The sequence below is a fragment of the Rhinolophus sinicus genome, chromosome 16, assembly GCF_057876585.1.
Source record: "Rhinolophus sinicus isolate RSI-liver-muscle chromosome 16, RSI-T2T, whole genome shotgun sequence".
Classification (NCBI taxonomy): domain Eukaryota; kingdom Metazoa; phylum Chordata; class Mammalia; order Chiroptera; family Rhinolophidae; genus Rhinolophus; species Rhinolophus sinicus.
Genome location: NC_142516.1, coordinates 35,410,402 through 35,430,507, shown reverse-complemented (window position 1 = coordinate 35,430,507; position 20,106 = coordinate 35,410,402). Strand labels below are relative to the sequence as shown.

The 20,106-nt window shown below is 40.0% G+C and overlaps 1 pseudogene; it reads left to right on the top strand.

Annotated features, from left to right (window-relative positions):
* Window positions 1-18,937: 18,937 nt before the first annotated feature.
* On the top strand, window positions 18,938-19,787 carry LOC109457307 (nucleophosmin pseudogene; annotated as a pseudogene).
* Window positions 19,788-20,106: the final 319 nt, after the last annotated feature.

The window sequence follows — 20,106 nt, the reverse complement described above, 5'->3', positions numbered from 1 at the left end:
TACAGGAACAATGGTTTCTTGAGGAAATCAAATCCCATATTTCTTTTGCTAAGGTAACTTCATAGCTTGAAAGCTAAATTAGAAGGCTCATGGGGAATATTTGTAATTGCTTCTTGGTCAACATCTGCAATGTGCTAGGCATTTAACACACCAAAGGAAGTGAATAGAGGAAGAAAAAAAATACAGAATTTTCTGAAAGGAAAGTACTAAGAAAAAGATTTTTTGTTTGTTTTTGTCTTGTGGTATGTTTTTCTTTTGGTTCTTTGTTTTTTGTTTGTTTGCTTGTTTATTGAGTCTTGGTTTGCAAAGTTAAGAAGTAAAGTTAGGGAGAGAGCCAAAATGGTGAAGTAGATAAATACTGTGTGCTTCCTTCAGTGAACACATGAAAATTACAACTAAATTATAGAACAATCAACCTGGAGAGCTATCTGAAGTCTAGATGAACAGAAATTTTATAACTAAGGATATAAAGAAGAAGCCACATCAAGACAGGTACGTGAGGCGGAGATGCAAAATGGGCTCACCCCAAACCTCCATAAGCTGGGTGAGAATCAGGATTGATATTTCAGCCATGCATATTCCCCCCAGAAGAGTGAGGGACCCCAGCCCCAGCCCCCACACTAGCCTCCCCAATCCAAAGTATTGGTGCCAAGAAGAGGAGCACCCACAACATCTAGCTGTGAAAAACAGTGGGGAATTCCGACCATCTGGGTGGGACGGAAAGCTGCAGGAAACCCAGACATTCTCTTAGAAAACCCATGCAGACTTTTTCACTTCCAGGCGCTCACCCTGGGCTCTGGAGGAGGGGTGATGACTCAGGGGTGTGGAGGTATACAGGGGGGCAGACTGAGGTGTGTAGCTTCAAGATGAGGGCTGGAGGACAGTCACCATTTATCCGGTTAGGGGTCCTTCTCCCATGCAGCTGGCAAGCGGGCACCATCTTTCTTCTGTTGAGCCGTCCCCTTAACGGACAAATCTGAATCCGATTGGCCTGGTGAGCTCCTCTAGGACATTGCCCCACCCAACTCCCCCAATACCCAAGTCACTTTCCCCTGAGGACCCAGACCCACCCACATTTCCCTCTTTCTTGGAAAACTATCAGAGTCCCCAGACCTCAGGTCAACAGCAATTGGCCTTGCTGTGTTCTGAGACTTTTGCTGAGTCGCTCCAGGCCCATCACTGGCAACAAACCAGAGTCTACATTAACCTGGTGATCACAACTCTTCCTATTCTAGTGACTCTCTGAGACCCTGCCTCACCCAATTTGCATACTGCACAAGGCTTTATCGATGGCTGACCCTTAAGGGAACCAGCAGGTGGTGGCAGACCCCAGGTGGCCTAGCTTTTGCGGAGCTACCCCAGGCCCAGTACTGGTGGCAGATGTCCTCAGTTCACAACATGGCCTCTCCAAGTGCCTCTAACTCTATCAAAGGCAGCAAACAAGTACACATTTCTTTGTAGCTACTACCAGGTAGCCCCATGCTGGTCGCAGACAATGGGCAACCTGGGCCTGTATTACAGCCCCTTCCAAGAGGCCCCAACATGCTTGGAGGGTGGCTTCAAATCACAGCAGAGCATGGCTCAATAAGCCTGACAAGCAACACACACAAAGGGCAGTCTCAACAGGCACCAGAGCCCACTGGGACAAATCCCACTAAGTGGGGAGAAAGCCCCCCATACAGCAGCTCATAAACTGTGGACATGGAAGAACCCCACAACCAGTCAACCTGAGGGCAAATCCCACCCACTGACATGCCAATAGCAATCAAGGCTCAACTATAACAGGAGGGCACACACAGCCCACACAAAGGACACTCCTGGAGCACCCAGATCAGGTGACCAGGGAGACTGTGCCTGGGCCCCACAGGACACCTACTACATAAGGCCACTGTGCCAAGATTGGGAGATATAGCAGATCTATCTAACACATAGGAAAAAACAAAGGCTGCCAAAATGAGAATACAAAAAAAATGCATCCCAAATAAAAGAACAGGAGGAAATTTCAGAAAAAGAACTAAATTAAATGGAGGCCAACAACCTACCAGAGACAGAGTTCAAAACAATGGCTATAAAGATGCTCATGGAACTTAGTGAGAACTTTAACGAAGAGATAGAGAGCATTAAAAAAAGACATAGAAATCATAAAAAAAAGTACCAGTCAGAAATGAAGAATACAATAACCAAAACAAAGAATACACTAGAAGGAATCACCACCAGATTAAATGAAGCAGAAGATCAAATCAGTGCTTTGTAAGACAAGGTAGCAAAAAACACCCAATTGAAACAAGATGGGGAGGTGTGTTGGGGGTGTTGGTGAAAGAAGGGGAAGGAATTAAGAAGTACAAATTTGATGTTAAAAAGTAGCTATGGGGATGTGGGGTATAGCACAAAGGATACAGTCAATAATATTGTAATAACTATGTATGGTGTCACATGGGTACTCGATTTGTTGAGGTGATAAAGGAAGGGGGTTGGGGGCAGGGTGAATAAGATGAAGGGATTAAGAAGTCAAATTGGTAGTCACAGAATAGTCATGGGGATGTAATGCAAAGCATAGGGATTATGGTCAATAACATGGTAATAACTATGTATAGTGCCAGATGGGTAGTAGACTATTCAGGGGGGTCACTTCTTAAACTTTATGTCTAACCGCTATGCTGTATTCCTGAAATTAATATAAAATAATATCGAATGTCAACTGTACCTATAAATTTTAAAAGGGAGAAAAATGTGAAGGGGAATAAGAGGTCCGAATTTTCAGGTATAAAACAAATAAGTCATGGACTGTAATATACAGCATAGGGAATATAGTCAATAATATTGTGATAGCATAGTACAGTGTCAGATGGTTGCTGGACTTATCATGGGACCACTTCTTTAGGTATATAAATGTTGAAAAACTATGGTGTACCCCTGAACTAATATAATATTGTATGTTAGCTATATTGTTAATAGAAATCTTTTTTGAAAAAGAAGCAAAGCTGGAGAAACACAATAAAATTTTAACATTTGTTAATTTGCTGAAGCAGAAAAAGAAGTATGAATATCAATTGGAAGTAAAGAAAACAAACTTGTTTATTATAGCAAAGTTTTTTATAATTTTACAATTGACCTCAACAAACCCACACTTAGAAAAGATTAACTCTTCTTGAAGATAAATTTATCACAAATGAACAAATCTCTTCAAGGAATCAGAAGTGATTTGCCAACCTTAATAGGACACTGAAATTCTATCTCTAATGCTTGTTTAGTTTCCAGGTAAGGAGTCATTTGTGTTTTATTTATAATGGGTGATGTTGCTTAAAAATGTATTTAACATGACTCAATGTTAAATAAAGTCAATCCCTAAAATTTCTTAGGTAAATATGCCACACTTTACTTCTATTTCTAAAATATATCGCAAACACATAGTATTAACCATGTGCCAGATATTTTTCTAAACATGTAATATTTATATACAGTATATCTATATATAAATACATTCATATATAATATATGTGTACATATACATATATATATATATATAGTTTATACACATGTAAACTCATTTCAACTGAGACACAGAGAGTAAAGTAACTTGCCCAACATCACAGAGCTGGTGACTGGTGGAGCTGGAATTGGAACCCCAGCTGGCTGACCCTAGAATCCATATTCTTAACCCTTATACTCTCCTGTTTCTCAGGAAGTGGGATAAATCTTAATATATTCACTTAGTTGTAAAGAAGAAATGGTATGCTCACCAACTTTTCAGCCCCTGAGAATACTATCTTGAAGTGTGTTTTTCTTAAAAAATAGGAAGAATAAATAATAAGGTGGGAATTTTACACTGCAGTGTGAATTATGTAGGTCATGTTCCCTCGCCACCCGAATACTGAGGAGAGCAAAGTAAAGTTGCATCTAATGCTGCATTCAGGCTCTCCTGGGGCTGAGAATACGTCTTTATAGTTTTCAGGTTGCCGGTTAATGACTTACAGTTTTTCAGACTTGAGACATACGTCACTCCACAGCATCTCATTTAGCATAAAAACTGATAGTACCCATTTTATGTTGTAAGTTAAATAACAATTTATCAATCCATATAACTGATTGAAGGTGTCCTTCAGAGGTATAGCCACATATATGTGCTGTGATTTTTCCCAACAGCCAGACCCACAGGGCACCATGTTGCCACCATAAAATATATTTTATCTTCCTGCCTGTCATGCAGTATACATCCCAGAAGGCAATATGCTCTGCTTGCCATGATAAACACCAAACAGAGACATGCGAAAAGAGCAGTAGGTGTTGAATCAGACCTAGAAAAGAGTGAATGAAATAGTGTACTTTTGAACAGTTACTTAAGGGCTTTTCTTTGTCCACAAGAACTCTTTTATAATAATACACAGGGAAGACTACAGCTTCAGGTTAAAACCAACAAATGCCTTGCATTAGCATCTTTGTTGGAACTCATAAGATGGAGCGGACAGACACCAGTCTCCAGTGTGCACTGCTGGCATTTCCGTGTGGGTCACTAGCTTGTTCTTGTGCTAGCTGACTAATTCTCATCACAACTCTGCTCCTGCTCTCTTACCTCATTGTTTTACTAAGGTCACATTGCTCATCTCTGCTCCACCCCCAATTCCCCTTTTTTATAGTGTGAGAAACTGAAAGGATCTCCTTTCCCAAGCTTCAGATTTTATAAGCAATTGATTGATACCTGAACTCAACCTTTTCTTTCTCCACTGTATTTTGATTTAGCTTACTGCCATAAAATTTATTTTAAGTAATTCTGAGAGCTCTTTTTTGGGGAGATCTCTGCTCTAGGACCTGATCAATTTATACATAATGACACCATTAGATTTTTACAAATTTTTATTTCGTTTTTCTAGTTGATGAAATTGACTTAACACATCTACTCTATCACTCCACCCTTCAAAAAATATCAGAATAGCTGACAATCTTAAACAGTGTTAAATCTACAGCGTTTTCCCATTAAAGTATAAGGAGTGGTTGGCATGATGTGATAATCTAATTAAAACCAAGGCATTTTCCTACAGATGTTGTAAGTAGACTGAAAAGAAAAAAAAAAATGTAAGTGATTGTCTAAAATCTTCAATTACATTTTTGGCATTAGAGGAGAAACTTAATTAACTTTTGCCTTCAAGAAGTTTAATTTTTGTCAGCCCCTGATGAGTTAGAAGTGCTAGGGGGGAAAAGACTGATATAGTATTTCCAGAATAAATAAAGGAAGAAACCTTTCTTGACAACTCTAAAGGGAATTAGAGAGAAGTTAATGTTTTTGCAGGAAAAGAAAGGCAGTAAAGAAGTGAGATGGCCCCAAGTTTGTAAAAGTGGTGGAGGGCACCCTGAGTTTCCAACCACAGCTGGCTTCCTTGCATGCCTTGAGAGACTAATGGACGGGAAAGGCACACCTAAAAAATCCAAGACTTAGGTGAGGTTTTCTTGTCCCCAAGTATGCCTCAGAATTAGCAGAGCCCCTGGGAGCCACGCACTTGTACAGTCCTGGCCTCTAAATATCAGTTTCCTATAAGACCTACCCTTTCTCAGTAAGGACTTTTGCATGACTCTGGAAGAGGATGGGTGGGGGCGGGGGGGATGTCAATAATGCCTGAGATTAACTTTTGCATCAGCCCTGTGGAATGGGGGCTTGGAGTCGGACGTAATTTGATTTCAGGTAAGCAAAGTTTTATGACAGACGTTTCATGCATACCTGCCTTTGCAGCCTAAGATTCATATCCATTGTACTTAGTCTCTTTTCCACTCTTTACTTTGTACAACTAAATAATTAATTGCCTCGATAGCCTATCAATATGTCTTTCTTTAATTGTTAAACATGTGTGAATAATTCATAAATCTACTGGTGACCTCCCAACACTCCTGTGATTTTTGCAGGTCTCAGAGCTATTTGAAAGAGGTCTGTCACTCTTGAATTCAGGGTCAGCTAAAAGCTTTCTGGTTTTGTTGTCTCTGTCGAAGGCACCCTGTTTGCCAGTAAGGTCTTAGGGTTAAACGGAAGGCAGAGTTCAAGGATTTTGAAGCTCTGATTCAATTATAGTAAATGAGTATAAGAGAATCAGACATGTCATTGTTGAGTGCATTCACCCAGACCTTGGGGACTTTTTTTTTTTTTTTTTAAGCTGGAGCATTCTATCATTGGTAAAATCTCACTCCTGGAATTTGGTGTTGCACTGAACCCCACTAAAGGTTTTTACGCAATATAATCCCCATTTCAAGCAGAAATAGGTGAGAATGAGTGGGTAACGTGTTCATGTAAGCTTCCCATGGATTAGCTCGTTGTTTCCTTCACCCATCTTCTCACCACGACATACTCTGTTCTCGAGGCAATATGTTATAGTGGTAGTTGAGCTTGGAAGTTGAGCAGTCCTTGCTTCTGCTACAAATTTTTATTACATTTCCAAATAAGTGTGGTTTGTGGTAAAACTACCCACTGAAGTAGAGATTCTTCTCATAAAAGTCATTCTGGCTACTGGGTCTTTGTTATATGCATAGATTATACAGTTTTAGAGATGTAAAGTATCTTAAAAGTTAATAAAATAAAATTCTGCCTGAAACAAAGAATTAAGGACAACAATCTTGTTCAAGACCAATTAGGATAGTTAAGGAGAAAACTGGGGCATGGACCCAAGTTCCAATCTGGTGCTATCTCCATATCACTGTCTCTTCAATTAGACAAAAATAGTTCTACTTTATTTCTACCTCATTCCCTGAATCTCAGAGATATGCTTTTTTTGCTTGCATCTAATTTTCTCTGTGGCATTTTGGAAGCCCTCCAGCAACTGCATCAGCAGGAAGATTATTTTAAGCTGAAAAATCTTGGTATTCTGCAAGCTCTGAATATCATTAATTTCCATATGTTCTGAGAGTTATTAAATGTTTTTCATATGTTTTTATCCCTGATATTATTTCCTTCTTGTGTTCTCTGCTGACTGGGACAGTATCACCTACCTACGCAGGTGAAATGTTCTGTTGCTTTAGTACTCTTCTGTTCTTAAATAATATTTGACATTTGACATCTGGGTTTTATATCTGTTGCATAAATGGCTCTGAGCCAGACCCGATTTGCTGCTTTCATCAAACTATTTGTCAGCCTTTGAAGTTGGGACATACAGTATTACTCATATTGTGATGTCATTGCACTCAGCAGAATTTTAGAAATTAAATATTCTAAATATTCATGATGAAGAACATTTTTGTCAAATACTAAGGATTACCAAAATTAGCTGTGGCACTGACTGCTGACATGAAACGATACCTAATTCTGAAGGTCTCTCCAGAAGCTTGGTTCTTATCTCCCAAGCGATTGGAACACCAGACCTCAACATTAACAAAACACATGTGATGGCTTGAGTAACAGAGTACCGTGTTCCTAGCAGAATGCAAAACTGTGAAGCAGGCCTGGGTTTTCTCTGAAAATAATCAGTGGCTTTTAGGAACAGACCTATGCACCAAGGAGTCCATCAATTCTTACTCCAAGGACCTGTGAGGGTGAGTCAAGAGAGGCAATTTCAAGAATTTTTAGGTGAAATCACTACCTCAAAGACATATCTGCACTTCCATGTTCACTGCAGCATTATTTACAATGGCCAAGACATGGAAACAACCTAAATGTCCATCAATAGATGAATGGATAAAGAAAATGTACTGTATGTATTCGAAAGAATATTATTCAGCTGTAAAAAAACAACAAGGAAGAAAATCTTGCCATTTGCATCAACATAGATGGACTTGAGTGCATTAGGCTGGGTGAAAAAAATTCAGACAAAAAAAGACAACTGCTATATGAGCTCACTTATATGTGGAATCTAAAAATGCCGAACTCTTAGAAACAGAGAGGAGCATGGAGTTACTAGGGGAGGGGTGCAGGGGGCAGGGGGAAATAGGGAGATTACATTCAAAGGGTGAAAACTTCCAGTTCTAAGACAGACAAAGTCAGCACAGTGACTATAGTTAATAATACTATGTTATGTACTTGAAAGTTGCTAAGACATTAGATCTTAAATGTTCTCACCACCAAAAAAAAAAAAAAAAGAAAGAAAAAAAGTAATTATGTGTGCGATGGAGGTGTTAACTAACCTTAATTTGGTAATCATTTCACAACAGAAGTGTATCAAATTATCAGGTTGTACACCTTAAACTTATATGATGTTATTTGTCAATTATATTTCAATAAGGCTGGGAGTGGGGGATTAAAAAGAAAAAAAAATAAAGGAAAACTTCCTTTGGGAAAAAAAAGAATTCCTAATGAAGGCTGTACCATGTAACCAAGCAGCCACGTAACCATGGCAAGATACCCTTGCAGGGAAGGCACGTGGGGAAGGCTTTAAAAGCCTGGGATGTATCTGAGCCTTGGCAGCAGATAAAATGGGCCAGTGGTCATGTTTCCTGCCAAAAGCTCATGTCCATCTTTCTGGCATGGATAAGATAAAGCTCAGGTGAAATAACATTAAAAAGTGTCCTGATCCTCCTAAACGAATCAACCAACTTCTTTCCACTTTGTGAGAAACAGACACATGAAGAGTATTTCTACAACTTGAAAAATATCACCATTAAAAGTGTTCATTAGTCTGTGCCTGTATACAAGGATTCATGTAATAAATATCAATTAAAAGTTTGTGATCTAAGGAGAAAACTTACCTCTGGATGAATTAGGATGTATCCTTTTATCATCAGGTAATAAACGTTTAGGCCCTCACTACATTTTTAAGTTTTCATTGCCTAGGAATCCACTACTAAAATTAGTGCTGAACTGTAATAGCTATTATTAGCTTACGTTTATCATTTCATATATTATATAAGTTTCCATTTTTTATCATTGTTATATGAGTCTAATTACTTAGCTTTCTTTTATTGTAAGTTATCTCAAAGATACTTTAGAAATAGGTAGGGCCTAAATAATAAATACATTTAAAAATAATAATGACAATCTAGGCAAAGGCACTGACCCCAACTTCCTTTTATGCAGATCATAAACAGCGTCCACACACCACGGCCCGTGAAATAAGTCAGCCTAACAGGGCCTAGCTGGTTGATTGCTGCAGGAATCCTGCCCAGCCGTCAAGGGAAATGAGTGAGAAAGAAGGGAGAATGAGACACAGATTTCCACCCAAGCCAACGTGGTTGTTGAAACAAAAATGGAACCGCTAGGATTGGACATGAGCCACTTCTGCGTACAAAGTCTTCCGATTCACCAATTCTAGAAACATTTGACAAGCAGGAGTCTGGATGTATCACACTGCCCACAACATGGAATGTGTCCAACAGAGCGATGTTCACAGATACAAAAGGGAAAGATAAGGCATTTGCGTCCACTTCATCTGTGTTCTTATCACAGATGTTTCTGCTTGGAATGATCTGAAATTTTTAAAACCCTGATTCCTTCCTGTCTTCATTCCTTTCTTACTTCTTTTTTCTCCTTCCTTCCTTCTCTCCTTTTCTGGGACAAAGTCACATATCAGTGAGAATAAGCTGGGGGTAAGCCTGTATGAGAGCCTAGCAGTTGTTCAGGATCCAGACACACTGGCTAGTTTATTATCTCAACATCAGGACCAAAATTGGTACTTAATAAGGGTGTGTAGAATTGAACTGGGTCTCTTCCAAGAGACCACAGAGAATATTGAACCCAAGTAGCAATGAAATCACAAAACAATTAAGAATGTACCTATTCATTTGAGAACATCAACCAAATGAGGAGAAAACAGTTACAAATAAACCTTCCATATCTAGGCCATCCAGATGTGAGTTCTCCATAAATGTTCACTTATAAAGATAACCTTTGATTAGAAAGGTGAAATCAAGTAGAGCATTAAACTCCGTCAACAGAGATCTCCTTTTGAAGCATAGATCAAATGCATTGCCTCATTTGGATTCAGATTTGTGTATATTTCAGGTTGACCAATATAAGGTGGCATAGGAAGGTCCAGAGAACAATTGCATCCCTCAGGCTAAAAGTATAAAATGTAACAAGAGTCTTTATTAACCTGGATAAGGTGTTTATGTCCCTTGAAAGAGTGGTTCTACTGGTCTTTAAACAAGTTAGCTCTAGTCTCTCCCCTCCCCGCCCTAACCCCTGTGCTCTGTACAATCAGTGACACAGATGGCATTACTTTTTAGGAAAAGAACTGCCTCCAATATTAGTCTCCCAAGCTGCAAATGTGATTTAAAACCTCTCAACCAGCACTTTATACATGGCAAGATGCATCGCCTATCCCCTGAGAAGTCATGAGTGCAGTCTCCCTTCAAGGGCACTTAAAGTAGACTGAAATTGAATAATCTTTGCAATTTACTAAGGCTATTTCCCTCTGGTATACAGAGTAAAGATGGATATTCAGAGAGCTCAGAGAATCAGAGCAAGCCAAAGGATCTGGGGTTTGGAGAAGAGCCCACCATCATTTCCACTCCTTATAACCACCCACCTTCAAGCCACAAATGAAAGAAAAGTATCTGTGCCCACAGATCATTTGAATGATTTCTCTGAATGTGACTCATTTAGATGAAACATATGGATTCTCACTTTGGCAAAAATGACTAGGGGGGCTCAGTGGGGAGCAGGAGGAAAGAAAATAACCCATCCAACTAGATTCCATCAAAAGCAAGGTTTTCTCAGGATGCCTCTTCAACATTCTTACATCCTCAATGAATTATTCCATATTTATAAAAACAGCTTATGCTCCATATAAAGACTTTAAAAATTGTATGCTTCTTTCATTTGGATTCAAAGGAGACAGAAGGAAATCTCTGGGCCTCAAATGTGATTATGGTTCTAGAATTTGGAATACTGATTTCTTTCACCGGGCTGACTACTCTGATCACATTACCAGGGGTCTGCCGAATCTCCACCTCCTTGGTGCCATGTAGGTCCACACTGTATGACATAATCTATGCTCCCTAAGGACTTTGCCACTTGACCCTTTTGTTTAACCGAAAAAGTTGTATCAACATACAAACAGCCATGATGATAACTACTGGCCCAAACGTTGTAGCTGGATGAAGTCATTCTTATCCCCAACATGACACTTTCAAAATGCATGCAAGAGAGTATTTATACACAGTACTGTGCAGAATTCTGTGTCAATAAATTTATACAAGTCTGATCCATCTTTATTTTGAAGAGCATAGAGTTTCTGGTGAATCCTCATAACGTTACAGGTCTAAGAAGTATTCCACCAAAGCATTTTAGTGCACCACACGGAAGAGGTTTGTGTGGATTAGAGATAGGGTAGATAGCAAATGCTGTCAGTGCCCTCCGTGCCTCTTACCCTACCATGTCTTTTTGCTTTGGATGACCTTCACCAGCTGCATCTCTAGGCTTCAGGGTTTTTTCCAGAGCCATAGAAGACCACTCTGCCTACACGCACAGGCCAGGAGAACTGGGGAATCAGCACATCTCTGGAGCAGCCATGAATCAGTGACCAACGGGAGTTAGAAGATTAATACCTCAGCTTCCTTTTCTCTCAAGTAGAATAATTCTGAAGCATGTGCTTTCTACCATTTCCCAGATTTTCCCCACAGGACTAAGTTCCAGTTGTTCAGCTTGGCAGCTAGTTTACTAATTCACGCTTTCCTGACTGCCTTCACATCCCTGTGTCATTTCCACACCCTTGCCAATGCTCCCTGCACCTCCCAAAGTAACTCCTTTCACTTGAGTCTTTGCACCAGGTCAGTTTCTGGAGAAACTCAAATTAGGACACATCCTCTAGACGTGGTCAAGAAATTGGTCAGTGAGAGTCTGCATCCAGACTCTCAGGAAAATAGTAATCTTTTCTGGGACCAGGCTTGAAAGGATTTATGGCTATGCTGGTGAGACAGGCACTACCGGTCACCTATCCCACAGCGATTGTTCCTCCTTCCATAGTCAATAGAAATCAATTTGTTTGGCCACAACAAATTCAGAGTAGCTAAGCCCCTCCCTCAGCCCTGTGCAAGTCAACCAGGGCTGTCCCACTCCCATTTGCTGAAAATCTTTAGGGGAGGTCAGTTGACTGAGTGCCAGTCCTGAGATATATACAGAAATGTGCTGAGGAACCCATTTTCTCCTGGATAAACAGAGAGAGCTGGAAAAGAAAAGGGCTGCCTTTTGGGCCTGTACCTTCCTTCCTGTTTGGGGCACCCCTGGGTAATGCTTGGAATTACTGTAGTCATCACCATAAGAGAAATCTTGCTGAGCTGCTACATCAACTCTCAAACTGCCTACATACAGGCTTCACTCTGGATGTGAGCTAAATATTAGTCAAGGTTTCTATTACCTATACCCAATTTATCCTGATCAATAAAGATACAATTCTAGAACCAGTTTAATGAAGAGAGATAGCTCACAGGGGACAGGCTCAAATGTGGCAGTGGAAAGAGCAAGTCCCATGTTACATTTCTCCTGTGCATCATTTTCATAGTTGCCCTAAAACATTTAAAACAATAGAATCTGATGTTAATATCCCATTTCTTTTGGGATATTCCCCCTATAAACCATCCTTACACAGCCCATACTGCTTGACACGACTTGGGGCCTTAGTCCTGCTTCGGCCAATGCCTGAATTGCTCTCCCTACAGGTTCTCATGGCATCATCCCTCACTTCCTTCAGGTCTCTGATTGTCACCACCTCAGTGACAATCCCTTATGAAATGGCACTACCCTTGCCTCGATCATCTCCTCCCAAGGAAAGAATGGCTGGGGTCGAAGGAGATTTGGCCCATGAAGCAAGAAGGTTATTACCACTATATCATTAAAATTGGTGCATTAAAGTTTATGATGTGGTGCAGAGTGGCCACATCATTAAGAACTGATGCTACAGGCTCATGCACCATTAAAGAGGCTGGCTGGGTGGATGGAAGGTTGGGAAGCCCATTTCCTGCCATTTTCTGTGTGATGCACACAGTTATTGTGTCATTTTAAAGTCCCCCTAGTCACCTACCTCTAGTAATCCAATAGTTAATATTAAGGAATCATCTTTTTGGCTGACTAAATTTTTTGGCCAGAGCTTTTTTGCTCTCCCTTTGTTTTGAGGAGATGGAGAACATAGGATATATGTCTTAATTGCCATATATGAAAATTGTCACCAAATCACCTCTTTCCCCTTAGGAGAAAGAAAAGAAGGAGAAAGCATAGCTCTGGGCCAATATATCTAATTCTCTCCTTGAAATCTCTACTTGGATGACACAAAGCTCCTCAAACTCCACATGACTGGTAGATATATACTAGTTCTAAAAGTTATTCGCATGTCATCTCTCCTTGCCTTCCTTTACCCATAGAATTAAGAAAGCTAAATAACTGGATTTCCAATTTTCATTTAGCTACAGGTGGCCACAAAACTTAGTTCAAGCCAGTATGATGTAGGCAAAGTTCCTGGGTCCTTTCCCAAATATAAAGGAAAGTCTTTTTTAGGATAAAGCTCTTCACCCCTTGGCCCTTCATCCAATTTTCTACTTGAGATGCGTTTATGAGGACAGGGTCATAGCAGCCATCTTGAAGGATAAGGAAGTAAACAAAATGGTGAAAGACCACACGCCGAGGTAGGTAGACCAGAAAGCTGAAAAGAGCCTGTACCAATCCCTGTATTGTTGAGCTAACTTACAAGGCCTAGAGAACCTTGGATTTCCTCTCTCATGAATCACACATCCCTGTTTCAGCCACTCCAGTAGGGCTTTCTGTTTCTTGCAGCTGCTCATTAATATAAAGACAGACTAAATTCATAGAACTCTCTCTTACCTGGCACCTCTTCCAGTGTCCTTATCCCAGTAAATGACACCTCCATCTTTGCAAACATATAGGCCAGAAATATAGGCATTATCTTTGACACTGTTCCTTCCTTTAGAGTTCATATCCAATCCATCACTGCCTAAATGCCCATTGCCTAATCACCATCTTCACTCCAAGTTCCAGATTCCACTATCTGTCATCAGAGTAACTGCAACAGCCTCCTTGCTTGTCTCCCTATCCACGTAAGGTTCTCAGTGTATCCCGTTTCCTTTTCAAAATATAAGGCTAATCATTTACACACACACACACACACACACACACACACACACACACACATTTACATCTGCTTAAAAGCCTTCAATGACAAGCCATATGTTCTGTGATCATAATCTAAATATTTAACATGGCCTAAAAGGCCCTTTTGGTGTTATACCCAGCCCTTCTCTCCAGCCTCAGCTTATACTAGCCTTTCTCTGAGTTTCAGCTGCTGTAAACTTCATTTCTAAGGAAGCACCCTACTCCCTCCCTCCACAAGGTCTTTGCACTGGCTCTTTCCTCTAGCTGCAAAAGCTTTTTTTTCTTTTTTTGCCCCTACCTTATGCTATTTGGCTCCTAGAAAGTTCCTCTTGTTCATTCAGAAGATAGCCCTGGCGTCTCAATGTCAGAGAACTCTTACCTGACTCAACTCAGCAGTACAAGATCCTTTGTTGAACACTGTCACAAAACCACCTTCCCTTTTTCAAAATCGCTAGTTGTAATCATGCAATCTTAGTGGGATTAGTTGTTTAATGGTAAGCCCATGACAGCAGGATCTCTGTCTGATTTTTTGTTTTGTTTTTGCATAAACATTCCCCATGCCGAACATGACCAACACACAGAAAGTGCTCAATAAATATCTGTTGAACAATGATTGAATGAAAGAAAGGAAAATAGCTCATTCAATCAATTGCCTTTAAATAATCAATGATTATCATTATACTATGATCCAACAAAATGAAACTAAATGATAATATGATTGAGGTAACACCAAAAGACATTGAGATTTACTGGGCCATAAATATTTGATGTATCACCAAACTGTGCCACCTGCTAATGATATTTATTTCAGGCCCCACTTCTTCTGAAGCATGGATGGACTTGGTTAGACAGTGGTGTGGTTGGACCCAAGCTTTGATAATGGGGACCCTGACTAGGACTTTAATCCAGATTTGCAGCCTGTGGTGGGAACATGATAGAGTTGGCTAGAGAAGCTGTGGGAGACTCCCTTCTCCTTTATCCCAAATCACCTTCTATCTGAAACGTCCCTAATAGGTGCTTCCTGAGCATGGGGTGTGGGTGCTGGATCAGGCCACTGGCTGACAAAGAGGCTGTGTGAGAACTTTCCCTCACAGTTCAGACCCTCCTCACCAGATGACTTAGAAAAATGGCAAATGGGAAAATTGACAAGAATGGAAAGAATTGGAAGGAAAGCTGAGAAACTGTCCTGATCTAGAGGGTGTCAGTTTTGGAGAGGTCAAGTTCTTCCTCAAGAAGAAAGCGTTCTTCCCTTCTTAATGGTTCTCTCAGTCATTGAATCATCAGGGTTTCTCTGTTCCCACCTTTACATCTAAATCATGAGATACAATCAAAGGAAGCTGGGAGTGGAGAGAGAGGTTGTATTTTGTGAGAGATAATAAACAGGTGCTTGTGAGGTGGCGGCGTCTTACGGCCTAGAATCTGGGCAAGGATCTTCGTCTAATGACCCTCTAAGGATCAGAATGGAGTGAAGGAAAATAGGGTGAATAACATGTGACATTTTCCTCCACTTCCACCTAAACCCACTGAACTCCATTTTATTCTATTCCTCGTAAGAGTAAAATTTTAGGGGTCAGAAGCAATGGGTTCAAACTTTCAATGCTATGTACAATCTTTGTGATGCAAGTCGGTCATTTAACCTCTCCGATTCACATTGTTTTCATTGGTGAATAGTAGACAGAACCCAACTGGTAAATACAGATGGAACCCAATGCACAATTGTGCTAAGAATCAATGAGATCATGTATGTGGAAGCCACTTCTGCATTGCAAAGCTTATATCCACACTAGCTGATTTAACTGGCTTCTCATTCCCCAGACTATCTTTAATATATTTAGGCACAATAGAGAATATATGTGTTTATTCACCTCTGGTCTGATGAAGGAAGATAATTCTCCCAAGGGCCACACCTTAAGCACTGGCCAGCTTTTCTGAAACTCTATACCCTTTCTGTTGGCTCCGCCCTCTTGCATATAACATTCCCTCAAACCCCTTTTGGAGCTGTCCTTCCCAAACTAATCAATGGAGTATTGGGGTACAAGAAAATGTAGGCTAACCCCAGAAATGAACTGTAGGTTCTACAAACAGGCAGTAACTACTTTTGATATGACCTCCATGAGCTTTCACAAAGAGCCAAGTATGGGTGGGAGAGACATATTACTGGCCTCCTTTGGGTAAGGGGACAGGACAACTTGTGTGCAGATCTGTGTTTGAGGATCCGATCTCAGTGAAGGATGTGGCGTTGCCGCTGTAATATAACACCCCATGTGGAGACAGCCCCAGTGCCCCTGGAACCGGCCCCAAATCCTCAATAACAATTCATGGATTGTGTTCAGAGTGGCCACATTTCCCCATAATGCAATTTTGAAAACCTGGCCCTATAGTGGTGAGTGTGTGCATGTGTGTATGTTGTATGTGTATTAGAATATTTGCTGTTTGTCAAACAAATTGATTGACATTAGTTGTCTTTTACAAAGTGTTCAGCTTGCCACTTTGGAGAAAGGAGAGTAACAGTTTAATGATTAGAGAGCCCCACTGAATAAATTGTAAAGGGACAGTGGAGATGCAGATAGATTGTGTTTTGATTACTCGAGTGTCACAAATCACATATGTTGATGCCCAGAAATTATACTATTTGATCATCTATTTTGATTAACAAGATTCCTAATTCAAAGGTGTGGGAAGGGTGGGGAGGGGGGGAAGGATATTTCCCGACCTTACCATTTCCCATTCCAAAATGAACTTTGAGTTTGAGGTTGAAAGATGAAACAATATCATCCTGTTGGTTAGTTAGCATCACCAACTTGAAAAAGGATCCCAGAATCCACTCATGAGAGAACTCTGAAGCACCCAAGGTCCATTGGAATAACCAATAATTAGAATACAATAACCCTTGGACTTTTCAAAGTGCTAGAAGAGACATAAAGAAGAGCTAACCCAATCACCTCTTTTTAAGGGTAAGGAATCTGAGACCCAGAGTGGGAGCATACAGCTGGCTAGTGGCAATGCTGAACCTTAATTACCTCTTAAAGCTGTGTTTCCAAATATGACCACATTGGGGGTTAGAACTTCAAAATATGAATTTAGGGGCTGGGGAGCACACAATTCAGTCCACAGCACTTTCCCTACCTGCTATTTTAGAATCTGGTTTTATAGCCCTGGAACTCCAACTGGGCATTTACAGAACATCAAATTATACTAAGAATACCATTTATTGTTTTCACATACAGCCAGAGCAGGACAATTGCTACAACATTTATTCTTCTAGAACCAGCAGTTTCGCTTAACTGAATACATCCAACCCAAATTTATTATGTCTAAGTGAGTCTTGAGCATCTGTTTTATGTGACTAAGGACAACAAACAATTCAGTGTACCACTTCTTAATAATAATAACGTCTGGATACAATAGCAACTATTGTATGTAGTGATGTACTATTAAATTTGTTAAAGTGAGAGTCAACCCACATTGTTTTCACTGACTACCAGGCTGCCAATTAAATACTGACTGGCCAGTGAGCTGAGTCTCTGAGAAGAGGCCAGGCAACCTCATTACTGCTACAGTTAATTTAATCAGTTACTTTTGCTAAGTGCCTGTGAGTCACTCCCAAAATTTAAAATACAAACACAAAACATGAGTGGAAGCATTTCCCAAGTATGTGGAATTCCTTAAGCTTCTCTGCCCACCTATTTGCCCTTACCTGAGTTACCTACATGCAAAACATCTCTATCTCCTGGCAACCAGTCTCCTTTTATGAGATGTAAGTTTAGGAACCTCAAAAACAGGAATAATAAGATGTGCCTTCTTTTGTATAATTAAAAATCTGGTATAGCTGCATGTATTTGTGTGCTGACCTAAGAACCAGAATATGTGTTCACGTTTAAAGCTTTGCAAAAGAAATACAAAGAAAAAATAAAGTTTACCTCTAACGTAGGAAACAATCTGTTCTGCAGCTGGTGGCTTTTGGAGATGGGCAACACGGAAGAAGCTTCATTTGTGCTCAGAGTTGTGTGGGTCTCTGCAACCTGCCCAGCTGGAAGCACTTGGTATGAGGTCTGAACCAGAGTCTGAGAAGAGGCCAAACTGCTCTCTCCCCTTTATCAAACCCCAGGAAAACTTCTCCTACAAACTATGGATGCTCTGACAAATGACTGAAATATATACACTCTTCTCACAAACGTCAAGGAAAACAAAATACAACCATAATTTTAAGTGAGAAGCCAGAAAAAGAAATGTGAGTGTGCCAGCCAGCATTACAACAATGACTTTCTTACTTAGTATTTGTGGAACTCAAGGCCTATCCTGACTTCTAAGCAATTATATGGTGATGCTCACAGCGGGGCTCCAGGCCCAGGTGTGAATAACTATGTTTAGCAGGTACAGACACAATGTATGCAATTGTGTTCACTATAGAAACATAACAGTATTTATTGGTCAGAAACCATCAGAATGGCTGTTTTACAAACTTAAATTAGAATGTAGTATTTTGAAGTTGTATCTGGAAATAAGACCTTCCATCAAAATAAATTGCAGATTCAAGATGAAACGATTAAAGGACTAGAAGAAAATGTGAACAAGTACTATACGATCTCAGGATGGTGGTCTTTCTATGTATCATCCCAATGATACAAATCACAACAGCAATAGATTTGATTGCCTAAGAACTCAAAGCAATTAAACAAATAAAAGAAAACAGTAACAGCAACAAACATCACTAACGTAGAAAAGCACATCAATAAAACGGAAAGCCTACAACCGAGAAAAAATTTGACAATGCAGAAAACAAAGTGTATAAGTACATTTAATGTCCACAGAGCCGTTAAAAATCCGTAAATGCCCTGGTGTGATTCTGTCCTGCACAACTCTTCTTTAGAACAGTTCTTTTGTATCTCCATCTGCCTTTTCTCCCACCCAAGTGCGTCCCATCAGCCCATGGACAATTTTGTGGAGATGGACATGAGCCCCCTGAGGCCCCCAAACTATCTTTTCAGTTGTGAACTAAAGGCAGACAAGATGATCACTTTAAGGTGGGTAATGATAACAATAAGCACCAGTTATCTTGAAGAATGATCAGTTTAGGGGCTGGTGCAAATGGTGAATTGCAGACTGTTGAAGCAGAGGTAATGAATTATGAAGGCAATCCAATAAAGGAACCCTGGCAACTTTGAAAATATGTGTACAGCCAACGGTCTCCCTCAGTGGCTTTGAAATAACACCCCCTGTGGCGTATAGTTGAAGGGTAGTTCAGGGCCTATGCATATTAATGGACAGCACTTACAGGAAGATGCAGAGTCAGAAGGTGAAGAAGAGATAAAACTCCTAAGCATATCTGGAAAGCTTCTGTAGAAAAAATTCAAACTTGCTGCTAAAGATGATGATGATGATGATGAAGAAGAAGAAAAAGCTCCAATAAAGGAATCTATATGAGATACTCCAGCCAAAAAATGCACAGAAATCAAACCAGAAAGGGAAAGACTCAAAATCATCAACACCAAGATCAAAAGGTCAAGAATCGTTCAAAAAACAAAAAACACAGAGACAAACTCCTAAAACTAAACACCATAAGGACCTAGTTGTGTAGAAGACATTGAAGCAAAAATGCAAGCAAGTATAGAAAAAGGTATTCTCTTCCCAAAGGCCATCAATTATGTGAAGAACTGCTTCCAGATGACTGATCGTGTGGCTTGCTAAGATCTTTGGCAGTGGAGGAAGTTTCTTTTAAGAAAATAGCTTAGACAGTTTGTTAAAATTTTCCATCTTATTTCATTTCTGCAACAGTTGATATCTGGCTGTCTTTTTTATAAAGCAGAGTGAGAACATTCCCTACCTTGTCTGATAAATGCTGTCCAGATTCCATTGCCAAGAATGTGTTGCACAAAATGCCTGTTTAGTTTTTAAAGATGGAACTCCACCCTTTGCTTGATTTTAAGTCTGTATAGAATGTTATGATAGGACATAGTAGCCGCAGTGGTCAGACAAATAGAAATGAAGGGAAGACAAAAGTATGCATGTGAAATAAACTCAGTATCTTAATAAAGTTTTTGAAAAATCAATGAGAAACAGATGAGCACCTCAATAGAAAAAATAATAATCAAAAGACA